The sequence below is a fragment of the Cynocephalus volans genome, chromosome 2 (genome assembly GCF_027409185.1).
Source record: "Cynocephalus volans isolate mCynVol1 chromosome 2, mCynVol1.pri, whole genome shotgun sequence".
NCBI lineage: Eukaryota > Metazoa > Chordata > Mammalia > Dermoptera > Cynocephalidae > Cynocephalus > Cynocephalus volans.
Genome location: NC_084461.1, coordinates 75134086 through 75144448, shown reverse-complemented (window position 1 = coordinate 75144448; position 10363 = coordinate 75134086). Strand labels below are relative to the sequence as shown.

Sequence of the window (10363 nt, the reverse complement as noted above, 5' to 3'; positions counted from 1 at the left end):
CACTACTAACCAAAGAAATATTAATAAAATGAGATTACTTTCATTATTGCTAAAAAATTTATTATGATCTGGATTGTTGATATGTGTACAAACTGACACAAATGTTTTATAAAGAAATTTGTTAATATGTATTAAGAAAATTAAAAGTTCATATTTATTATCTCCTTAATCCTAATCCTAAATCTAAATCTACATTTTTCCATAGCCATACCACAATCTCCTAATCTACTTCTAACAGTCTATTTAAATAAAATAATCAGTAATTCTCATTGCAATTTAATATAAATACAATTATTATCATATTGCCATATTATATTAACATTAACATTAATATTAATATTATCATATTAAATCATCTTACCACATGATTTATAATATAAAGGTGGGCAATGAGAGGAGCATAAAAATAATGAAATAGTTAAATATTGCATACACATGTTAAAAATTTTATGCCACCATTAAAAATTTAAGTTTTAAAAAACATCTGGGGAAATGTTCATGATATAATATTAAGTGAAATACAAAAGCAAATATTTTACAGACAAGAACACAGTCTGATACCTATTATGACAAAAAAGAAAGCATTAAAAAAAGGGAAAAGAATTGCACCAATAATGGGATCATACTTACTTCAAATTGGTAATATTACAGGTAGTTTTTATTTTATATTTTATACTTTTGTGTGTTTTCCATATTTTTCTTTTACAATGTGATGTTTCTATATCTAGGAAAAAAAATCAATGTCTTAAAAATAAGGTGCTCAGAAGGAATTATTATGTTTTGTAATGAGGAACATGGTATTTATCCAGATTTGATCATAATACATTGTATACAGGTATTGATAGTCGACTCTACCCAACAAATATGTACAATCAATTATTTTTCCATTAAAAAATAAAGTGCTCAAATAAACAAACATTCTTCTATTTGGATGTAACCAGCCTATATGTAAAATTATGTACCACTAAAATTTCAGAACACCCAATAAGATAAGAAAAATTAATTTGATTTTATATCACAAAAGTTCAAAAATGAGACACACACTATATGCTTGTGATATGAATACTTCTAATATTGGAACCACCAACAGAAAGCACATTATTTTGCATATTTTAGGTCTTTTCTCCTAGTATTACATGACCTTATGCTTGATTTGCATAATTTAAATGACTCCTTTGAGTGGCATGTAGTTGCATAATTATTCTTTTAATTACCGTTATTAACCTGTTTGTGTAATAGCAGATAATTTGAATAGATCATTTTCATCTTTCTAATTTTGCAGTTTTATATGCAATGTAGATAGACTACATTAAAATGGTAAAATTATGTGAGTAGATATAAAGAGAACTGTTGAAAGATTTTTAGTATTATAGATTTGTCTTTCCCTTAAACACAAAGAAAAATCTACACTATTTGTCTAAAAAATAAAAAGTTAAGTATTTAACTGTTATACGTTATGTAATTGTGGCAAACCATCCACAACCAAAAATGAAACACATTTTAAATTGTTTGACTCTGTTAAATCAATTTTCTCTTTATTTTTAAAGTAATTTTTTCTTATGTAATGAACCTGAGAAAATTATATATCAGTAAAATATGTATGCTCAATTCTAGATAAATATATAAAAATAATATTCAAAATCAGATGGATGTTGATGCTATGTTTATTTTCTACAGTTTTCTAAAAGCAATTTTTTTTTTTTTTACTTGTATGGATTCTTAAAATTCAAGTTATCTAACAATCATTCCAACTCTCAGATTTATTAATGCAAGTAATAGAGCTCTTGGAATTATAGGGTATGTCAGACTCTTTACAGTTCCTTATTTATTTTCCAAATAGACTAGGCATCAGGATTGAGCAGGATGAAGCAGATGTCTGATACCTCGTGAGGCAAAGAGTGTGCACTTTGCCATGAGGGAGCATCTGATCTGCTGCCATACATGAAGTAAATTTCTCTTTCTTTGTGTATACACAATGTCAGGTGTTATAAGGACAATCAAGAAGTAGAAGGCAGGGTCCCATCCCTGTTTACAAAGAGCTAACACTCCCACTGCGGAAGGCCACCCTTGTATATACCCCTCACCTACAAATAACAACTGGACAAAGTCATATGTTTTTGAGAAACAAAATGTGTAGTATAGACGATGAGTCCCAAGGGACAAGTCACTGAGAGAAGACATTGGTGTAGTCAGAGGGTAAGTGTGGACAAAGAGGTTTTAGGGTGGAATAGCCAGGGCTTCCTGGGACAAACCACTGTCCTGAGTCAAAATACAGAGGCGAGAACAAGCAATCAATTAAACAGGGCGGTATAATTATCTACTTGAGACAAAAAGTCTTCCTGGAGGTATTCCTTGCTCTATTACATCCTAATTTCAGTAAGTTTCCAAACCTGTCAGTTCTACCTTTCTAAATTTCTCCCACCTGTACCCCTACACCATGTGATTTTTGCTGCTCTTGCTTTAATTTAGTATCTCATTAGCTCTAACTCAGCAGTGCAATAGTTTTCTAACTGATTTCCTTGCTTACTGTCTTAGACTCCCCCATAAATCTCTGCCAAATTCTTCTGTCAATATGATCATTCTAATATGAAAATTATCACCATGTCAATCCCTTGCTTAAACTCTGGACCTTTTACATAAGCTCTCATGTTGAAGCACATAAAATTGCTGATATTAGACAGGTTTGGACCTACAAAGAGAGCAATTTTATGTATGTATGTATGTATGTATGTATGTATGTATGTATTCATTCATTCATTTATTTATTTACATTTGTGTATTTATTTTAACAGCTTAAAACATATACTAGGAGACTTTGGGCTGCAAATAACAGAATACCCAAATAAAAGTGGACTAAAAATGAAAACATTAATTATCACACATAAAAAATACTTATCCCTCAAGGTCGTGCTTCATAACTTCTTCTTTTTTTTTAAAGATGACTGGTAAGGGGATCTTAACCCTTGACTTGGTGTTGTCAGCACCACCCTCTCTGAAGTGAGCTAACCAGCCATCCCTATATATGGATCTGAACCCGTGACCTTCGTGTTATCAGCACCGCACTCTCCCAAGTGAGGCACCGGCCAGCCCCTCGTGCTTCATAACTTCTTGTTTCAAGACTATGTAAGCATTTTTTCCTTCTCCAGGCAGAATAAGCCATTAAATACCCTTCCTAACAATAATACTTATTATTGAAACTTATTATTCAATCTGTCATGACATTTATCTCTCATAATATCCTCAAATTCTTTGACGGTAGGAACCATGTCGGACTCATTTCCACATTTCCAGAGCTTTGCACAGTGCCTAGCATGCAGTGGACACTAAAGATCTGTGGATTAAGAGAATGACTGAATGGCTAGATGGATGAACAAATAATTGACTAAATAAGATGGGGTCAGATCTCCTTTACTGGGTTGGTGTAGTACAAATGTCTCCTTTACTTGTTGCACACCCTGGGTTGCAGATTGGAGATTTTCAGCACCAACACATTCTTTTCCATTATTGTCCTCCAAATAAGTAAGTAATAACTGAAGCTGTTGCCAAAACAGCTGTCTTCTTGCTTTCAGGTGTAACAATATAAGTACAAAATTAATACCAACATCATGATATAATTGAGCTACTTGCCATCCAGTGGCTATCAATGCAAATTAGTAGCCCTTAAAAACCGTATTACCCTACCCCTATCCCATTTAAACATTGTAACTGTGTATATTTATAATTGTACTCTCAAATAATGCCGTTAAAAATGAACTTGAAATTTTTTTTCAGTGTTAAGTTTAGCAAAACATTAACTAGTGTTTTCAGAAGATGCTTTTGACATTGCTAGTTAATATTCCCTGCAATATTTGTTAATAAAGTGAGACTTGTTTCATTCAAAAGCAGCTGTACTAAAGACATGCAATTACTGCGTATTACAGAAAATTAAGTGATCTATTATCATTACATATTAAATTTTAAATTGAAAGCTTTAAATGATAGAATAAAAAAAATAAACTGGATTCTGAGAGCAGAGATTAAGTACCAAATAAAATGATACTGTAGACTATCAACTTTATAGAGGTCATGAGATTATGTAATGCATCTGTTGTCCATAAAATGTTTTACAGTACATTGCAAATGATCTGTTGTTTCTTCAGATTAATGGAATAACATGCTTGTTAAAATCTAGAATCTTTGTATAGTTCTAAGCATCATATAAAGCATGTATAGATTAACAAGAGGTTTTGCTGAGGTTCTTATAGTTTGTGCTCAGAAGAATATTTCCTATTTGGAACTGCATATAATACAGTAAATTTATGATTCCTAAAATAGATTGCCATTTCTCACACTGAGAGAAGTATACTGGAATCAGAGGTGTCTGGCCTTACTTATTAATTCCGCCTCTCTAACTCCCTCTTCAAGCTTCATACTTTTTTTTACAGTTGAGAATCTTGCAAAGATGAGTTCTGAAAAGAATGTAACCCAGTCTCCCATTGCATAATAGAACACACAGTTAGAGATTATGTGTGGACCACAAAAAAACCTGATAAATCTCAGAGTGCAGAAGGTTAGCACTAAGAAGAATAGTATACACCAAGGTGACTTATTACAAAAAGAAAGGACATTGGTGTGCGGGTGCACATGTGCATTCTTATAAGAAAGGGTACCAACCTGAAATTTCACTATAAAAGATGGCACAGCAATCAAGAGCCCAATTTCTATCTCTTTTTTTTTTTTTTTTTAAATTTTATTTTGTCGATATACATTGTAGCTGATTATTGCTCCCCACCACCAAAACCTCCCTCCCTTCTCCCTCCCCCCCTCCCCCCCAACAATGTCCTTTCTGTTTGCTTGTTGTATCAACTTCAAATAATTGTGGTTGTTATATCTTCTTCCCCCCCCCCCCCCGGTTTGTGTGTGTGTGTGTGTATGTGTGTGTGTGAATTTATATATTAATTTTTAGCTCCCTCCAATAAGTGAGAACATGTGGTATTTCTCTTTCTGTGCCTGACTTGTTTCACTTAATATAATTCTCTCAAGGTCCATCCATGTTGTTGCAAATGGCAGTATTTCATTCGTTTTTATAGCTGAGTAGTATTCGCTTCTCGGCCTTTTGGCTAAGATCAAGTGTAGTATCTGTTCTTATCAGTTTAATATCTGATACGTTCTCTAACCAATTTCTATCTCTTACAGATGATTTTATTTTAGAAACTTTAGGTAAATTCAGAGCCATTTAATGTGTGGCAAATTGGAAGAATCACTCTGGTTTTGGAAGGTGGTCTCTAATTCTGGGGTGACTCTGACTCAACAGGTTTATTAGTCCATTTCTGTTGCTTGTAACATAAATATCTGAAGCTGGGTAATCTGTGAAGAAACAATATTTATTGTTTACAGTTTCTGATGCTGGGAAGTCCAAAGTCCAGGGAACACATCTGCTGAGGGCCATCTTTGGTGGTGACTTCAGCGACACTGGGTATCATGCTGTGAGATGACAGAGTGAGAGTGAAATAGGATTTCCCACCCTTAACAGTTACAGCGGGCATTAAAGTTCAGTGAGTTTGGGGGGACATTAAATCCACAGAGGGAAGCATCTATGGGAGAAGAATGATTTACAACTATTTGCTGGCGTTACACAAATTAGCAACTCCACATAACAAGCATATCACCACAAATCTCTGGCCTGATTCTCCTACGTTGTTCATATTAGTAATCAGGAGAAATAACGTAAGGCCAGAATAAGGAAGGACTAGATCCAGACTCCATCCTGAATTCAAAGTCATGAGGACTGAAAGACCCCTGGAGCAGGCGGTCAATTGGTTTGGAGACCCTCCCAAGGAACAGCGAGACCACGAGGACGGATGCAAACAGCAAGAGGTTTATTGATCACACGGGTACCCGGGCGACTCAGTCTTTTGGAAGACTGGCGCGCCGAGTAGAGCTCCTGGGTCCTTTTTATAGCAAAAAGCGCGGGTACAGAAGCGAGAAGCGAGTTTAATTGGTCAGTTCAAATAAAGCCTGGGGTGAGCTTCGGTTATGTGGGAGTCCTTGAAACAGCTGAGGGGCACCCTGGAAACTGGTGGGAGTCCTTGAAACAGCTGAGGGGCACCCTGGAAACTGGTGGGAGTCCTTGAAACAGCTGAGGGGCACCCTGGAAACTGGTGGGAGTCCTTGAAACAGCTGAGGGGCACCCTGGAAACTGTTGTCGATTTATCTAGTTCTGCCCTTGGCCTCGGGCGGAGGCCCAGGTGCATGACCACAGATATCCTGTTCGTTATCTGGTCTCAACCTCAGGCTGTACTTTTCCTATGCTAGGGACTTTTAACCAGGGTAATGTTTTGTGCCTTGCAAAATGGCGTTGCTACAGCTAGCTTAAAAAGTTCTTTCTTCATTCCCCCATTTCTTTTGTGGATAGCTCTAATCTTAGAGCGGAGTTAAAAGTTATTTTCATTATCTATAGTCTGATATTTTTGTCTAAGAACCAGGACTTTAATTGTACTTATTCTATCATTGATGAATTGGACTAACCTGTTGATGACACAGGGCCCCAGAATGAGCAACAGAAGAAAGAGTACTAGGGGCCCGGCGATGGTTGATAGTAGGGTAGTGAACCAAGGGGAGCTATTGAACCAACCTTCAAACCAGTTTTGATCTTTTTGGCGCTCTAACTGTCTTTTATCTAGTCTTTGTTTGAGTTTGGCCATGGTGTCTCGTATCACACCTGAATGGTCTACATAAAAACAGCACTCCTCTCTGAGGGCCGCGCAGAGGCCTCCCTCTCTTAAAAACAGTAAGTCAAGGCCTCGCCTATTTTGGAGTACTACCTCAGATAGAGAAGTCAATGAGTCCTCTAACTTGCTGACTGAATCCTGGAGGGCCCGGAGGTCAGTGTCCATGGCAGTCTGGAGCTCGGTTAGGCCCCGCTGGAGGTCTATAGGTCCTTTAATCAGAGCAGCCGAGCCGGTACCTATACCTGCCACAATTCCCAGTAGGACAGCTAGGGTAAGTGTGAGAGGTTCTCTCTTAAACCTGGGATGAGGGTTGTCATAGGCCTGCAACAAAGTTTCTTCAGGATGGTAATAGATGCGAGGAATCAGCTGAACCTGGACACAGAAATCCTTAGACTGATTAAAAACTGCTGTGAATTTTATTTTAAGGGGGTTACACCAGCCGGAGTTGTCACAGCTTTTACTGCTACCGTTACGTTCTACAGTTATGAGGTCCCATGAGGAACTAGGTCCCCAGTAGACTGTCCCCGTGGTTTCACAACCCCATTCTTTGCAATATAGGGATTCCAGCCCTCCGCACCTTCTAGCTTCTGAAAGGGTCCGGCCATCCCGGGGGCACACGTAGAAGGGGGAAGCGGCAAGCCTGTTTCTAGCTCGGGGATAGCTGCACCCTGGGACCCCCCAGGTGATCTGATTATAAGCTTTTGTATAGTCTGAATCAGGGGGTCTGATCTGGGCCGAGCCCGATGCTATGTATCCCGGGATATCCCAGGTCTCAATACCCGCCGCCAGGGCACATACATCAGGTTTAAGATCGGGCCACCAAGTCCAAGGCGGCTGGGTAGCCTGTTTGGTCCAGACAACTTCTCCAGTTTGGGACAGTACCTTCCAGGTGAGGATCACAGGCCGGTGGGGGTTCTTACCCGGTGGACTCATTTTTCCGCCGCCGAATACGCAGCTTAAGAGGATGATCAGTCCTTTCCAGCTCCCAGGTCTCGTTTGGTGCCGGGGGTGGTGCAGGCTTGAGATGGGAAGCATGGACCCAGGCAGCGATGCCATCAACTTTTACTGCGGTCGGGGTGGTCAGCAATACCAGATACGGGCCTTTCCACCGAGGCTCAAGGTTGCTGGGTCGATGGCGTCTGACCAGCACTCGGTCTCCGACCTGGAACGGGTGGGGGACAGCTATGGTACCGGGCTGATATGCCTCTTTGATCTGGTCCCAAATCTGGGTCTTCACAACTTCTAGAGCCTTTAAATGGGTAAATAAGACAGGGAGAAAATTATCATCGGGACCCAGTGTTTCTCCCAACTCAAGTATGGGGGGGGGTCCCCCGTAGAGGATTTCATAGGGAGTTAGACCGTACTGGCCAGGGGTATTCCTGGCTCTGAACAGCGCTAAGGGAAGGAGGGCCACCCAGTCTTTTCCACCGGTCTCTAAGGCCAATTTAGTTAAGGTCTCTTTGATGGTTCTATTCATTCTCTCTACTTGACCTGAGCTCTGGGGCCTATACGCACAATGTAACTTCCAATTTATCCCCAGTTGTGTGGCCAGTCCCTGGCTTACCTGAGCAACAAAGGCTGGGCCATTATCTGACCCGATCACCTTAGGGATCCCGAAACGGGGCAGGATTTCTTCTAGTATCTTTTTACATACAGTCAGGGCCGTTTCCGTTTTGGTAGGAAAAGCTTCTACCCATCCAGAGAAAGTATCTACAAATACTAGCAGATACCTGTTTCTATACCGGCCAGGCTTTACCTCTGTAAAGTCTACTTCCCAGTATACGCCGGGTCGATCTCCCCGTTGTCTTTTTCCGGTCTCTCGGTAGGTGGTAGCCGCATTAGTCATGGCGCAAGCCGGACACCGATTGGCGACTTCTTGAACGGTGGACCGGAGATTCGGGATGGAGAGGCTGGTGCGGCTCGTTAATTGAAGGAGCTTTTCTGGTCCTAAGTGTGTTAGCTGATGTAACCGCTGAATGAATTCTTTTCCCTGGTCAGGAGTGAGCTCTCTTGGCTTGGTCCTAGCTTGAGCAGGCTCGATTGGCTCTTGAAGCTTTGTAGTTTTTGTTAGCACCTTGACCGACAGGGCGGCTTGTTTTGCAGCCTCGTCAGCCCTCCGGTTCCCGGCCGCCACAGGGTTATTCCCTCTCTGGTGGCCCGGGCAGTGGATAATGGCGACCTGCTTAGGGAGGTGAATGGCCTCTAGCAGAGCCAGAATTTCTTGTTTATTTTTAATGTCTTTTCCAGCAGAAGTGAGCAATCCCCTCTGTTTATATATTGCCCCATGAATGTGAGCAGTGGCAAAAGCATACCTGCTGTCCGTGTAGATGTTGATGTTTTTCCCTTCGGCTAAGCGTAATGCCTGCGTTAAGGCTATTAGCTCGGCCTTCTGGGCTGATGTCCCTTCTGGCAGGCTGCTTGCCCATACCGTCCGTTTGCCATCTACGATGGCGGCCCCTGCTCTCCGCTTACCTTCCACAATGAAGCTGCTACCGTCTGTATACCAGGCAGGCACTCCGGGCAATGGCTGGTCCTTCAGGTCCCGTCGAGTCCCAGCTTCTTCAGCAAGGATTTCTGAGCATTGGTGTACTGGGGTGGATTCTGACTCGACTGGTAGTAGGGTAGCTGGGTTCAGGACAGCAGGGGGCGCGAAAGATATCCTTTCGTTTAGCAGCAAACTCTGGTAATGAGTCATTCTGGCATTGGTCATCCACCGATTGGGGGGCTGCCGCACAATACTTTCGAGGCTGTGGGAAGCAATCACAGTCACATTTTGCCCCAAGGTTAACTTATCAGCGTCTTTGAGGAGGAGTGCCACTGCAGCAACCGCTTTTAGGCAGGTTGGCCACCCACTGGCCACTGGATCCAGTTTTTTTGATAGATAAGCTACTGGCCGTCGCCATGGTCCTAGGGTCTGAGTAAGCACTCCTCGGGCTACACCGGCTCTTTCATCTACGTATAGAGTAAATGGTTTGGTGAGGTCTGGGAGAGCCAAGGCGGGGGCAGACAGCAAGGCTTTTTTTATGTGGTCAAAAGCCTTTTGATGCTCCTCAGTCCAGGTAAAAGGAATGTTTTCCCTTGTCAGGGGGTACAAGGGTGCAGCCAGGGAAGCAAACCCAGGAATCCAGAGCCTGCAGAATCCGGCAGTACCCAGAAATTCGCGGACCTGCCTGGGGGTTGTGGGAGTAGGGATCTTCATAACTGTAGCTTTCCGGGCCGGGGTCAGCCATCTTTTTCCCCCTTTGAGCAGGTACCCCAAATAGGTGACCTCTTTCTGGCATAACTGGGCCTTTTTAGCTGATACCCGGTACCCCAACTTACTCAGTTCCTGCAAGAGCTTTTGTGTCCCTCTTTTGCAGCCTTCATATGTGGGAGCTGCCACTAGGAGGTCGTCCACATATTGGAGTAATATGACCTGGGGGTTGAGAGCCCTAAAAGGAGCTAAATCTCGGTGGAGGGCCTCGTCGAAGAGAGTGGGAGAATTTTTGAACCCCTGTGGCAGCCGTGTCCAGGTCAGCTGACCTGTGTTACCTTTTTCTGGGTCTCTCCACTCGAACGCGAACAGTGGCTGGCTGTTGGGGTGTAGTCTGAGGCAAAAAAAAGGCATCCTTGAGATCCAGGACTGAGTACCAAGTGTGACTAGGCGGAAGGGA

General features: G+C 41.5%; 1 pseudogene; it reads left to right on the top strand.

Moving 5' to 3' along the window:
* Positions 1 to 5079: 5079 nt before the first annotated feature.
* On the top strand, positions 5080 to 5198 carry LOC134371439 (U2 spliceosomal RNA; annotated as a pseudogene).
* Positions 5199 to 10363: the final 5165 nt, after the last annotated feature.